This window comes from Macaca fascicularis, chromosome 10, assembly GCF_037993035.2.
Source record: "Macaca fascicularis isolate 582-1 chromosome 10, T2T-MFA8v1.1".
In the NCBI taxonomy this organism is placed as follows: domain Eukaryota; kingdom Metazoa; phylum Chordata; class Mammalia; order Primates; family Cercopithecidae; genus Macaca; species Macaca fascicularis.
In genome coordinates this window covers 36794002-36808281 of record NC_088384.1, presented here as the reverse complement: position 1 = coordinate 36808281, position 14280 = coordinate 36794002, and the positions used below count along the sequence as shown (strand labels likewise).

At 38.6% G+C, this 14280-nt stretch overlaps 1 pseudogene; it reads right to left on the bottom strand.

The window, feature by feature from the left end:
* Nucleotides 1-2162: 2162 nt before the first annotated feature.
* Nucleotides 2163-13845, bottom strand: LOC102129210 (vomeronasal type-1 receptor 2-like; annotated as a pseudogene).
* Between the last annotated feature and the right edge of the window lie 435 nt (nt 13846-14280).

The window sequence follows — 14280 nt, the reverse complement described above, 5'->3', positions numbered from 1 at the left end:
CCTTCTCCAGAAACAGGGATCTGAACAAAAGTTTCTGAGGAAGGCCTCAACCAAAAGCCCCTCAGTAAGGTGCCCCTGAATCTAGATGCCTGGATGGGGAATGAAAATCTACATGTGAGCCTAGTAGCCAAGAGGGCCTGTATTGTTTATTTCAACCCCTCAGAGGCTGCAATGCATAGACATTCATATGCTTCTCCTAAATGCACATGTCAGCAGGAGTGTGACAATCAATACTTTCAAAGATATAATGTGGATATCAGAATTTCTGGCAAAAATTTAGATAATCTTATCTTTCCAACCTCAAAAATCATATATGCTGAGAAACTTCAAAGGCATGTATCTCAACAAACAATTTTTCAGGAAGGAACTGAAGAAGCACAGCTGTAGCACAAAAACTAGACTAGAAGTTGATGCTACCTGTGGAAATTGCTAATAATGGAAACACAGGTTGTTAGAATTTAACAAGTCTGATGGGTGAATATAATGTCACAGCAGCATAGATGCAGGAATATTTGGATCTGACTATGCTATCTAAAGCTAGAATCCTTACATTTTCAAAAGTTTAGAAAAAATAGGTTAGAGTAGTTAGTGGAGGTGGTATTTCTCCTCTTTGGTTGATTTGGGAATTAACACCAATCCTCATAATAGTTTCTGGTTCATATGTACAGCATGTGTTTTAATCATGACAATTTAGGTAAATACATTGAGTTACTCTCTTTCAGGTATCTGTAAAGAGAGCATTATTAACATTACAGATAAATTTTAACTGGAATAAAATACCTCAACCCAGAATCTTCAGTGGTGCCATCAATTGAGGTCAGTCATTTATAATCAAATGAAATCTACTATTCTTTTTAAAATATACAAAGTAAAAGTCATCAAGATCAAAGTTATTCAGAAACAAAATAATAATCAAAACACAGCTGTACCATTAGATCTTAATAAATCCCAAAATTGTATATATAGTGTAGAAATAACATAAGTAGTTATAATGTTTAAATACATTAGAACAAAAGTTTAAAAGTAAGATCAAAATAAAGCATATTATCAAAATAATTAGGTGAAAGTTTTAAATGAAAAAATAATATTTAAAATGTAAAGGATAGAATAAATAGAAAAATTACATAAATGAAAAAAGAAATTATCAATTAGAAGGTAAGATGAAGTGAATATTTAGAAGTCACAATAGAGATAAAGCAAATAAACAATATAAAAAACAAAAATACATGAAAAACTAGAATAAGTGGTGTTGTTTAAGTACAAGTTTAAATAAATAAAATGAAGTGAATGTCAAATAGGGAATAAAAAATATATAATTATTAAAATAAATAATTATAATAGCTTAAAGGCATGCTTATCAAAAGAAAAACAATAGTTAAAAGCATAATACCAAAAAGAGAAAATCACGTAAAGCCATCTAAGATAAAATTCAAATTAATTAAAAAGCAATGAAAATAAACCTATTTCTCAATATGTGAATAAAATCAAGAATCCAATAGATTATGGTTTTCAAAGTTCTGAGGGAAAAACATGTAAATTTAAAATTACATATATTTCAAAATTTGTTGTCAGGATTGAGGACAAAATGTAACTTAATCCACAAAACAATGTAAATTGTATATATTTACCTTAGTGAAATGCGTCAAAAATTTTCCAAAAATGTAGTTTATGAAGAAAAATACTCTTCCTGAGAACAAAAACTGAGATAAAATAAATATGCAAACATCTAAATAGATCTAAACTATATTAACATTGTGTCAAATTATACACAATGTGTGATATATCCATATGAAGTACATTTACGGAAGAATAAAAGACAATGTTATCCCAAGGGTTATAATAAATAAAAGAATAAATTTGGTAACAGATGAGTAACTTATTTTATATCAGTATAATGTGTATTTAAGAGATTTCTGTCTGTCACTAAATTCTTAAATATTGAGTGCAAATCCTATATACTGTTTTAACAATAATCACTATTATTTTCTCAGCAAAGATTGGCACTGAAAGACTGACTCCTACATAGCCAGTGACCACAGCTTCTGGAACAACAAAAGTATTAAATCATTTATCCTGAATATGGCCAATGAGCATGAGATGAAGAAATCTACCCAGTATGTGACCACAAAACAACTCAAAAGCAGTTGGATGGTCTGAGTAGCTTATTTCTCTGGAGAGACTCTTAGAGAGTGGCTGCTGCTATAGCGATGCTGAGACTGCCTTTTGTGCCTGGAGGAGAGAATTACCACCTGTGCATTTGAGAGCATCAGTGTTCCTCCAGAAGAGACATTTCTAAATGCTGCTAGTGTGAAAAACGAGCTTATGTTCATGTAGCCCCTGGGGGAAGAAAAACAGTAATAAACAAGAAAAATAATGCTTGCCCAGGTTACATTTGATTTAGCATTAGTGGGATAGAGCCAGTCACTACTAATACAGAAGTTGAAAATCCATGAGAGGAACACAAAACATAGTGTATAACTTAGGTGGGTGAGTTTGAAATTTGCCAAACAGTAGGTTCTGGGATTAATGGCAATCGTTTGTAATATGCTCAAAGAGCAAGTGGTGCATGTGAAGAAGCTCCTCATTACCATGTTAAGGTAGACAGCAGGCTTCTATTTGAGGCTACTCTGGAGAACATCTTCCCAATCTATGTCTGCAGAGAGCAAGTTTGCCATAGTAGAAGCATCACTATGTAGATGAATGCCTAGTTACTGATGCTCTGGTTACAGGACCTGGGCTGTAACCCAAAAAGCATGCAAAAATCCAGAAGAGAGGAAGGAAGATGACAGAGATTCCAATGCTATGGAATAAAAAGCACTTTTATGGCACTATTATTTGAAGATGTGCTCTTTATCAGAAAAGTAAATGCATATCTGGAAAAACAAACCACACAACAAACAAAATCTCTTCTTAGGAAATCTCTGTGATTATATCAACTAGGACCACCACTCTCCTCGGTGTCGACCATCATGGTTACCTCAATTAAAAATGCCTGAGTCATCCCCAGCAACCCCATGAGTACCATCCCCCCAGCCAGCTCATTCTTTCACTTCCCATTAGCATCAAATCTGCAATGATGCCATTGAAGCTCCCTCTTTTGGGGTTTTTATTATCTTCACACTTCCTGAACAATTGTAAGTGCCACATGTCCTGGAAGTTTATAGTTTATTTGTATATCTTCTCTTAAATTCCACAATACTATGGACAATGACTTATGAACATTTTATCTGCATACCTGGTACAGTGTTAGGTTAATGTTTTTCAAAAAGGTGAATGACTGGAGATAAGCAGACAATCCATTGGTCAGCTTTTTTCACTCTACTAATTAATATGAAGTGGAGAGAATTTATAATGTGTAATTGAGCAAACTTTCTTCATCAAACTTTTTAATAAGAGCAGTAATCTATTTATGAGGATAGAGCACTCCTGACCTAAACACATCCCAAAAGACCACACCTCCCAATACTGTTGCTGTGAAGATTAAGTTTCAACATAAATTTTTAAGGGAAACAAAAACATGAAAACCATGCCTCATGTCCCCATTTTTTTCTTTCACACAAAATACAATCATTCCATCTACTAGCTTCTGTAATTCTTAGCTCATTCCAGAATCAACATTAACATGTAAGTTCAAAGTCTTGTCTAAATCTCATATGGATGAAATTCAAGGTATAATTAATTCTCATGCAAATTTTTCTTTACCTGTGAATCTATGAAACCCAATATGTTATGTGTTTTTGAAATATAACGTCAGGAAAGGCAAAGGACAGACATTGCTGTTTCAAAGGGAGAAATAGGCAAGAAGAAATAAATAACAGGTCCCAAGTGTGTTATAAAAATAACAACAAGAAGGTAGGCCATGCACGATGTCTCATACCTGTAATCCCAGCACTTTGGGAGGCCAAGGCAGCTGGGTCACTTGAGGTCAAGAGTTCAAGATCAGCCTGGCAATATAGTAAAACTCTGCCTCTACAGAAAAAAAAAAAAAAAAATTAGCCAAGCATGGTCTCATGCACCTTTGGTCCCAGCTACTTTGGAGGCTGAAGGAAAAAAATCACTGTAGTCCAGGGGGCAGAGGTTGCCATGAGCTGAGATCACACCACCGCACTCCACCCTGGGCAACAGAGTGAGAATCCATCTCAAAATAAATAAATAAATAAATAAATAAATAAATAAATAAATAAAAATAATGGACAAAAACTGCTCAAATTTGAAAAAAGAAATGGACAAACAAACTCAAGAATTTTAGTGGACTTTGACCAGCATAAATTTAAAGAAAACCAAAGTGAGACACAATATAAAACTATTAAATATCTCATAGAAAAAAATTTCAAAAATTTCAAGAGAAAAAATATTAAACATATACAATTCAGTCCCACTAATACCATCAGCAGATGTCTTTAAAGATATTTTGCAGTTCAGAGTGTGGGATGATAATATTCAAGTACAAAAAAATTACCAACCAAGAACATTATATATGGCAAAACTCTCATTGAAACATGAAGGTGAAATTAAGATTTTTTCAGATAATCTAAACCTGAAGGAGTTTATGACCACTGGATTTGTTCTTCAAGAAATGCTAGAAAGTCCTTTGAGTATAAAAAACGGGAGTACCAACATACCATACAAACCTATAAAGCCCTGTTTTAAAGTAAATATATCAACAAATACAGCATCCTCTATTATTGTGATGTTGGTAAGTAAATTTAATTCCCTCATGGAATTTGACAGAAAAATATACAAAAATATTATATGTGCATGTTAAAGCATACACCATATAAAAGGCCTAATTTGTGACATCAAGAGAAAAGTGTGTGTTGGGAAAGATGGTCATGTAAAAGACTGGAATTTTTATATGCTACTGCAGATAACATCAGATTAAAATAGATTGTTATAACCTTGAGACGTTTCATGTAATCTGTATAGTAATCACAAAGATAATACATGTAGAATACACACAAAAGAAAAAGAAATAAAAACATGTTAGTACAAAATTTAATTAGACAAAAAGGAAGATAGCAAGAAATAGAACAAATAAATAAAAGAACTACAAAAGACACATAAAACAATTAGAAAAATGGCTATAGTAACTCCTTAACTGCAAATAATAACCTCGTATGTAAAAATGTCAAATTCTCCAATAACAGACACAAGGTCACTGAAAAAATAAAAATATAAAATCAAATAAATTCTGTTTATAAGAGGCTCACCTTTTATTTAAGGATAAACATGGGCTGAAAGTGCAGGGACGGGAAATTATATTCTATATGGTAACCAAATAATCCTAAATAGCAACCAGAATAGAACAAACTTCGTCACATTTACATTAGATGACTAGGCTTTAAGCAAAAATCCATCATAAAGACAAACAAGGACATTGTAAAAGAAAAATAAATCGCCAAGAAGATATCATAATCAAAATATGCACATGTATCAGCAATGATTCCAAACACATAACACAAATAATGACAGAATTAAAAGGAGAAATAGGCTGAGTACAGTGGCACACACCAGCTTGTAATCCCTGCATCTTGGCGGGGGCTGAGGCAGGAAGATGGCTTGAGCCCAGGAGTTGAGATTAACCTGGGCAAGATAGCAAGACTTCATCTCTATTAAAAAAATGTATATGTATATATAATAAAATATATATAAATAAAATATATATACATAAAAATAAAGGGAGAAATGGACACCACCACCAAAATGATAGGAGACTTTAATAATGAAGCGGACAACCTGGCAGACCAACATGAAGACAGAGGGTTGAGCAAGGAGAGATTCAACCAAATCCAACAGACATAGAGAAACAGTCTTCTCAACAACAGAATGCGCAGAATGCTGGTGCGCACGTGGAACATTCTTCAGACTATTTCACAAATCGGACCGCAAAGAAATCAATTCAAGAAAACTAAAATCATACGAAGTATCATTTGCAACTAAAATGGGATGGAACTAGAAATGAATAGCAGATGAAAAATTTAAAAATTTGCAAATACATAAAAGTCAAGTAACATGCTCCTAAACAACATTATGGGTTAAAGAAGAAATCACAGTGAAAATTTCAACATAACTGGAAACAAAAAGCATAGCAAAATTATTGAATGCATCTAGAGCTTGTATTCAATTGTAGTAGTAAATGTGTACATTTAAAAAATCTATCTCCGCCGGGCGCCGTGGCTCACACCTGTAATCCCAGCACTTTAGGAGGCCGAGGCTGGCAGATCACGAGGTCAGGAGATTGAGACCATTCTGGCTAACATGGTGAAATCCTGTATCTACTAAAAAAATACAAAAATTTTACCCAGGCGTGGTGGCGGTCGTCTGTAGTCCCAGCTACTCAGGAGGCTGAGGCAGGAGAATGGCGTGAACCTGGGAGGCAGAGCTTGCAGTGAGCCGAGATCGCGCTACTGCACTCTGACCTGGGCAACAGAGTGAGACTCCATCTCACACGCACACACACACAAACTATCTCAATCCACTACTACATGTAACCTAAGAAAAAAATAAAAAATTCAGCAGTTATAAATAGATAACAATTAAAAGCCATAGAAAAATATTTTAAACTTTTATTGAAAAGATCAAGAAAACTGACATATTAAAAGAAAAAAATAAGATATCTCAAATAATTAAATTCAGAAATAAAAGAGGAGCTATGACTACTGACTCCACAAAAGTAGGAAAAGAAGAGGTTGCAAAAGTTTAAGTCCAAGTATATGCCAAAAAACGTGATAAGCTAAAAGAAATAGACAAATGTCTAGAAACATAGATTATACTAAAAATAAACCATAAAAAAATCTGAATAGACATTTAACTAGTAACAACAACCTCCCTTCAAAAAGCCCAGGCAAAGATCACTTTATTAAATATGTTTTTCCAAAATGTTAAATTAGAGTTAACACAAACTTTTCTAAAACTACTTCAGAAAAATAATAAAGAGAAAACAATTTCCAATGTATTTTATGAACCCAGCATTAACTCTACATTAAACCCCACAAAGACCCTAAAAAAAAAAAAAAAAAAAAAAATACAACTACAGATGAATTTTCCTGATGACTATTGATGTAAAAATTCTCCTCGGAACATTAGAACACCAAATACGATAACATATTATAAGGAATATACACCAAGTCCCAAAAGGCCTGAACATAGGGTATCTTGGACCATTTGCCTAGTCTCTTGCAGAAGTTGGTCAGATCTGTGAGAATGTTAAAGTGTAGAGTGCCTTCTGCTGGCCACTGAGACTGATTCTCCAATTTGTATTGCGGCCATGCTATTGTGCAGAAGAAAATGAACCGCTTTCGTTTTATGTCTGGGCTGAGACTTAAAGTCTGGAGATTCGCCAAGAGGTACCCGGGAGGAGATTTTCAGTTTGGTTTGGACTGGGCAGTTCCCATGATCTTAAGGCGGGCAGTCCGGAGGCTATGGGAGCATCCTCTCAACTGCCACGTGGAGTGCTGGGTACGGTGGCTTCCGGGGAGGTTGGACGTCTCCTAGTCCCCAGTGCTGAGGTCACAGCTGACCGGAGAGAGCCCCTGACATGGCCGTGCGTTTTGGACAGGGACTCCTGGAGGTAGCCTTCAGGATGGGGGGAAACTTACTCAGCTGTGATTGAATTGAGTCAAATTTAGTGAGACGGCTCCAGGCTTGAGGAGGGGATCCCAGCTTGGGGAGAGGACAGCCCACCCGACCCGACAGGGGTCTGGGAAGTGGGGGGGTCTCCTCCTGGGTTGGCACCAAATGTAAAGGTAAACTGAGGCTGGAGCTGAACCAGGAATGAAGACACAAGGCAAATGGCAGTGAGAATAGCCTTTATTAGGACTCGTGGGCAAGGTTCCTCAGTCCAAAGCTGCAGGCTGAAGAAGTCGCGTTGAGGGAGGAGGGTAGCAGCTTTTTATAGCCCAAGAGGTAGGGAAGCTGGTTGTGCAAACAGGGCCTGGGGGGTCTTGAAACTACTAGGGTAGGAGTTGAGTAAGGGTCATGAGGAAGGGGTCTTTGGAAACTGTTAACCAAAACTGCTGTTTACGATCTTGTGGAATGCAAGTGAGCTACAGGTCATGGGGGAGTGTGGTCCCCAGCAGGAACTCTGATGCATGTAAGTCTGTGGGTGTGTACAGGGTGAAGCGAGTCTTTAACAAAAGGCCTGCTATGCCAGGTAACGCCACCATGTTAGGTCTAGATTCCTGCCTAACAATTCTATTTCCAACCAACAGCATGTAAGGGGGTTTGACATAGCTCCTGATGGTTATAACCTGTTCAGATATCAAGGTGATATTGGATATGGGTGTTTTGGTATTAGTGTGAAGGAATTAATACGTAGTGTCCCATATTTTTATTCTTGCCAAGGATGCAGCTAATTTCCATAATTTAGGATGTTCTGGGGTAATAAAACGATGAATCATTTTTGGTCTAGGAGGAACAATGCCTGTGTCTATCCATCTAAAGGGGTAAGGAGACCCCCATTGTCTCAACCTGTATAACTGCCATCCATCCTCTATATAATCTGACAAATAATTAAACTCCGAGAATGAAGTATTTTTGCTGGACCAATCTTTCCAATAATGCCCTTTTGGAGCCCAATCAATAGCAGTACCCACAGCTAAACTTTGGAGCACAACGGCCTTGGGAGCATTCCTATCATTCCATAAAATTGAAGTCACTAGAAAAGGTCCCTTTGTAGGTTTCTTTGGGCAGTCTGGCAGTCCTTTTGTTTTATTACTTTTAGTAGTGACAGGAACTCTCCATTCCTCATGGGGATTAAGTTTGACAGTGAGAAGTTGAAAAGAATCGGTACTGAATGCATTATGTACCTGATAAGAATCGTTTCTAAAGGACGGTACAGTTCACATCCAATTCTGATAAGAGTAAGCTAAACAGCCAAGTGACATCCCAATGCATAGTGGTGGATATTTATAGTCAATTGACAGATTAAAGTGCACACCATATTCTTCCAATTGAGCTGGAAACGTATCATCATTAGCGACTGGCATGAAAGCACTATTACTAGTGTAAACTTCTACTGGGGATTCCATCCAGGAGACAGACTGAATTAAAGGGGGAAAAGGAACATATGCCCAGTAAGTAGAATTTTGAGTTTCCCCAAACGGTGGTACACTTACCGCTGCACTGACTACCATAAAAGCAGTGAGAATTATATTACCGGTCATTTTGGGGATTCTTTTTTCTTTTAATAAATTTTAAGTTGGGTGAGATAAAACCTTTATAAGACCCCACGTTGGTGGAGTTGAGTGAGTGTGTTGTAGATCACATGGAGAGATTTTGTCTCAGTGTTGGGGTCAGGAAGTTTATGTGTCAGGCAGTGAAAGTTGCTCTTTGGTTTCTGAGGGATTTTTGCCTTTTGTTTCTGGACGCGTTTCATCCTTGGATTTGTGGTGCAATTTTAATTGTTGGGAGGGGACCCACACAGGTTGTAGTCCTTTTCCTGAGGAAACACAAGCAAAATCCCTACCCCAAGTTATAAGGGTCCAGGGAGGGGTGTGTGGGCCCAAATGTCAGTAGTGTAGAAAGGAGAAGACCTTGCTCTGAGCACTGATTGAAACTTTTGAAAAAGAAAGAATAAGTTGTCATCAGGCAAAATTTGGTTGAGGCAGTTTCAATGTTGTGAGCAACATGTACTACATACGCTGAGTCAGACACAATGTTAACTGGTTTAGGGAAATCTTCAAGGATGGCCATAACAGCAAGCAGCTCAGCTCGTTGTGCTGAAATAGCTCCTGTGTGGAGAACACGTTCTCTTGGCCCTGTATATGCTGCTCAGCCATTAGAGGAAGCCTCAGTAAAAACAGTGACAGCTTCAGCTAAAGAGGTATTTCTAGTAATGTTAGGTAAAATCCAAGAAGTGAGTTTAAGGAACTGAAATAATTTTACATTATGATAGTGATTATCAGTTATGCCCGGGAAAGCTGCGAAATGTACTTGCCAAGCGATGCAAGTAACAAAAGCCTGTTGAACTTGTCATCTGGTGAGGGGAACAATAATGTTTTGGGGCTCTGTACCCATAAGACAAAGGAGACGAGAACGTGCCTGGCAAATGAAGACCGAAATTTGATCTAGGTAAATAGTTAGTGTCCGTAAAGAGCTGTGTGGAAGAAAACACCATTCAATTAAATTATGTCCTTGAATAATGAGTCCTATTGGTGAATGTTCAATAGGAAAGATTAGTATTTCAAAAGGTAAATGTGGATTCACTCTGGTAACCTGAGACTGTTGAATGCATTTTTCTGTAAGCTGTAACTCGGAACCTGCCTCAGGAGTCAAGGACCTTTTTCTGTGTAAATCAGGATTGCCCCGTAACGTTGCAAAAAGATTAGACATAGCATATGTAGGAATGCCTAAGGAGGGATGAATCCAATTAATGTCTCCCAGTAATTTCTGGAAATCATTTGGAGTTTTTAAGGAGTCTCATCTGATTTGAACTTTTTGAGGCTTAATGACCTTGTCTTCCAACCGTATTCCTAAATAGTGATGAGGGAAAGAAGTCTGAATTTTTTCTGGGGCAATAACCAAGCCAGCTGCTGCAACTGCTTGTTGTAATGCAGAAAAACAAGATATTACTACAGAGCATGAAGCTGCCACGAGATAGGCCTCCTGCTACGTAAGATCAGTGGCCTGTGGCTGATTTTGTGCCACAGGGATGGCAGGTATTGGAGTCTGTAAAATTACAGGAAATTGCCAGGCTTCGGGATCCCCATATTCTCTTGCCTGTGCTATAGCCCTCGTAAACAGAGTGTCATTTTGAGGAATGGATGTAACTTGTTGCTTGTGAGCAGCAAGGGTAGATGAGATTAACTGCTGAGCAGATCTTTCAGGGGCCTGATAGCCAGGCTGCCATGGCAACTGCGGACCAGGCTTCAAGGGAGCCTGTGACTCTAACGGAGTCTGAGTAGCAGAAAAGGAACCAGGCCTCAAGGGAACCTGTGACTCTAACCGAGTCCGAATAGTCTGAGTAGAGGGAAAAGAACCAGGCCTCAAGGGGGCCTGTGACTCTAGCCGAGTCTGAGTGGTAGGAAAGGAACCAGACTTCAAGGGAGGCTATGAATCTAGCCGAGTCTATCCAGGGGAAAAGAAGCAGGCATGAAAAAATTAGGCTCTGGAGGGATAGGGTTGAGTGCCTCATTACTGGGCCGAATAGGCAGAGGGTTGAGAGCCCTACAGCAGGGCTGAACAGGGACAGGGTTGAGATAATACAGGAGAGTGTTTATAAAGTTTAAATAAGCCAAGTACTTAGTAATGTTCTGTCCCATGGTGTCCCCGGAAAACTCTGGGTGCTCAAGCTTACCACTAAGCTTATTGACTGCAATCCTCAGGAATCTCTCATCAAAATCCTCCACTGAATCTGCACTCAGGGTGCAACTTCACACAGTGTAGGAGAGCCCCACGTCGGAGCGCCAGATGTAGGATCCAGCCCCACAGGGTCGGTGGGTTTTTCTCCCCGTGTGCAGAGACAAGAGATTGTAGGAATAAAGACACAAGATAAAGAGATAAAAGAAAAGATAGCTGGGCTTGGGGGACCACTGCCACCAAGACATGGAGACCGGTAGTGGCCCTGAATGCGTGACTGCACTGTTATTAATTGGATACAAGGCAAAAGGGGAAGGGGAAAGGATGTGAGTCATCTCCAATGATTGATAAGGTCACATGAGTCACGTGTCCACTGGACAGGGGGCCCTTTCCTGTTTGGCAGCCAAGGTGGAGAGACAGAGAGAGAGAGAGGACACAGCCTATGCCATTATTTCTTCATATCAGGGGTGTTTAGTGCTTTCACTAGTTTGCTACTGTTATCTAAAAGGCAGAGCCAGGTGTACAGGATGGAACATGAAGGCGGACTAGGAGCATGACCACTGAAGCACAGCATCACAGGGAGATGGTTAGGCCTCTGGATAACTGCGGGTGCGCCTGACTGATGTCAGGCCCTCCGCAAGAGGTGGAAGAGTAGAGTCTTCTCTGAACTCCTCTGGGGAAAGGGAGGCTCCCTTTCCGGGTCTGCTAAGTTGCGGGTGTTTTTCCTTGGCACTGATGCTACTGCTAGACCATGGTCTGCTTGGCAACGGGCATCTTCCCAGATGCTGGTGTTACCACTAGACCAAGGAGCCATCTGGTGGCCCTGTCTGGGCATAACAGAAGGCTCACACTCTTGTCTTCTGATCAATTCTCACTATGTCCTCTCAGCTCCTATCTCTGTATGGCCTGGTTTTTCCTAAATTATAATTGTAGAGCAAGGATTATTATAATATTGGAATAAAGAGTAATTGCTACAAACTAATGATTAATGATATTCATATATAATCATATCTATTATCTATATCTAGTAAACTATTCTTATTTGATGTATTTTATTACACTGGAACAGCTCGTGCCCTGGATCTCTTGACTCGGCACCTGGGTGACTTGCCATCCACATATGCCAACTTCCTAGAACAAGTACAGGTTTCATCTAGACTAGTTTTCAAAATGAGGAAACAGGATGCAGACAAGTACTTTATTTTCACTTTTTGATCCTGTCCTTATTAACCAGCTGAACTGTGCATAATTAGTTTAGCTAAAAATCAAAAAATATATAGGTAACTGAGGGAAGAAATTGGAAATGCAATAAAAATAGAAAATATTCAGGAATTCAATGTTATTGGTTCATAGAAATGCTACTGATTTTTGTACATTGATTTTGTGTGCTAAAACTTTACTTGTTTATCCACTTCAGGAGGCTTTTCAAGTTTTCTCCAAAAGGAGTTTTGGAGAGGCTTTAGGATTTTCTACATAGAGACTCATATTGCAAGTGGAGAGAGAGAATTCAACTCTTTTTTCTATTTGGATGCCTTTTTATTTTTTCTATTTTCTGATTGCTCTGTCTAGGTCTTTTAAATCTAATTAAATTGTTATTGTGAGATTTTCATATATTTTAATATGTCTGTAATTAATTTTATATCTGTATAATGTCCCCTTATATAGGAATATGCAGCAGTTTTATTTATTTATTTATTTTATTATCGATGTACATTTGAGTTGTTTTCAGTTTGGAAAAGTATCAAATAATGCTTCTTTGAGCACTTTTCTGCATTGCAAGATATGCTGTGCTAGACCTATAAAGACCTTTTAAATATTAGATTAAACAACCCCCATAAAAAACAAACAAACAAACAAACAAAAAAAAACCAGAAAAAGAGAAAAAAGAAATATCCAGTCAGTTAAAATTTTTAAAAAGACAAAAGACCTTATCCTACAGATCCAGTGCCCTGTGTCCCTCACTGTAATGGGGGTGGACATGGGCTTCACAGGACATGAAATTCGTCAAACAGTTGGTGGCTGAAGGTGAGCAAATCTTGTGGAACCAGCCTCTTTGTGTAGTGTTCTCCACATAATTTAACACAGTAAATGATCCCTGGGTAAATGAATAAATCTTCGTATTGTTCTATTTGACTCCCTTAAAGTTTGGCTCTTTTCCTATACACCCATCCAGAGTCCTGTCTAACTAGAGTGAAAATGCTCGTGGTTGTCACCTAACATGGCTGAGAATTCCTCATGTGTATGGGACAACTGGCTCCTTCTCAGGTACTCCCTGTTTCTGGCAGACATCCTTGCCAAGAATGGAAATAAATGCTATCTATACCTGTAGGGTCCAGCCCCACAGGGTCGGTGGGTTTTTCTCCCCATGTACGAAGATGAGAGATTGTAGGAATAAAGACACAAGACAAAGAGATAAAAGAAAAGACAGCTGGGCCCAGGGGACCACTACCACCAAGACATAGAGGCCGGTAGTGGCCGTGAATACCTGGCTGCACTGTTATTTATTAGATAAAAGGCAAAAGGAACAGGGTAAGGAGTGTGAGTCATCTCCAATGACTGATAAGGTCACATGAGTCACATGTCCATGTGGAACCAGCCTCAAGAACAGCCCTGGAAAGAAAACTTGGCTGAGCTGTGCTCTGTGTTCATCTGCATTGGCCATGTCTGGAGGCCTGGGGGCCTAAGCACCCATGCACACCTAAGTCTGCCCAAACTCACCACATTCCAATATTCTATGTGGTATTGAGCATGACACCATGTCCTCACTGAACATGTGCTTATACAGTTTTGTGTCCAACTCCTCGTTTTACAACAGGAAGACTGAGGCCCCCAAAAAGCCAAATTCTGGTCTAGATTGCAGAAATTGGGCAGAGCACAGAGTATTAGGGAGGGAGCCAGCTTCCTAGGCCTTGCATGCACCCCACCTATCAGGTTTGCTCTGGAAATGAGAGTTCCTAAGTCCTGGAAAACCCTGTGCTCTAC